Source organism: Otolemur garnettii, unplaced genomic scaffold, assembly GCF_000181295.1.
Source record: "Otolemur garnettii isolate 467f Iridium unplaced genomic scaffold, OtoGar3 scaffold00169, whole genome shotgun sequence".
NCBI classification, from domain to species: Eukaryota; Metazoa; Chordata; class Mammalia; order Primates; family Galagidae; genus Otolemur; species Otolemur garnettii.
This window is the reverse complement of record NW_003852564.1, coordinates 1,034,434-1,035,963: the sequence shown is the minus strand read 5'-3', so window position 1 is coordinate 1,035,963 and position 1,530 is coordinate 1,034,434.

The window sequence follows — 1,530 nt, the reverse complement described above, 5'->3', positions numbered from 1 at the left end:
GACTGAAAATGTGACTTTCCTATAAGGGCAAAGGTACTGCTGCCCTTACTATACTCTCCTCTGGGCTCCCTTGCTTCCCAAAATTAGTTCATAAGTCTCTTTTCCTTGACTCTAAACAACATAAGTGAATTCTGGGAGTATAGGATCTAAGCTGTGGGTCTGCCCCAGGTCCCCCAAGTTCAATTCTTGAAAGTTCCAGGGAGAAGCATGTGGGTCCTGTGTTGCCAATGGAGTTCTCAAGCAAGTTTAATATCTCTTTACTTCAGGGTATGCCCTCTTCTGCTGAAGCAGCCAGGCAAGCAGCAGCAGGGCGAGATGAAGGGCAGGAGGCTCACAGTCTTGGTCCACTGCAGGTTTTTAAGAGGAAAGAGGAGCCTACAGAAGGAAAACAGATGCTTCTGATAGTCTCAGTTCATCCCTTAAGGCACCTGTGCCTCTTAGCAAAAGTGAGTGCAGGAGGGCAAGAGGAGGAAAAGAGTCTGAATGGAAGTCAGGTGGTACTCTGTTTGTCCCTCTTCCAGGAAGAAGAGGGGCAGGGTACAGTGGCACACATCTGTAATCCTAGCACTCTGTGAGACTGAGGTAGGTATATTGCTTGAGTTCAGGAGTTTGAGACCAGCCTGAGCAAGATCGCACGTTTACTAAAAAACTAGCCAGACATTGTGGGGGGTGCCTGTAGTCCCAGCTACTCAGGAGACTATCTCAAGAGAATCTCTTGAGTCCAAGATTTTGAGGTTGTTGTGAACTATAACACCATGGCACTTACCAGGTTGACAGATTCGGGACTCTGTCTCAAAAAAAAAAAAAAAAAAATGAAAGAAGAGGAATCAATTTTTGACTTCTGGTATGAGGCCACAATTACCCTGGTACCAAAATCAGACAATATCATATGAAAAAAATTTCAGAACAATATCTCTGATGAACACAAATATAAATATCTCACAAAAAATATAAGCAAACAGAATGAAACACATTTAAAGGTTGAACGCCATCTGAGTGAGATTTGTCCTAAGAATGCAAGGTTGGTTTAACATCTGAAAATCAATGCACTAAACCATAACAATAAAAGAATAAAACTACATGAAGCAGAAAATTTGGCAAAATCTACCTCTTCATTATAAAAATACTCAAAACTAAAAATAGAAGAGTACTTACTCAAGTTGACAAAGGACATCTATAAAATTCCACAGGTAACATATTTTCTGGTGAAAGAATGAATGCTTCTCCCACTCCCCCAAGATCAGGAGGAACCTAGGTCTGGTCTCATCACCAAAGGACAACTGGACAAAAATTAAAATGAGACATCCATACCGGAAAGAAAGAAGTAAACTGTATTCATACAGGATGTTACCTTATAAATAGGAAATCCAAAGGCATGAACAAAATAACTATCAAAACACATTAATAAATTTGTTAAGAGTATGGGATTAGAAACAATATATCACTAACACCTATGTTTCATATACACAACATTGAACAATCCAACATAAAATTAAAAACATAGGTTCATTTACAATTACAAAAAAAAAA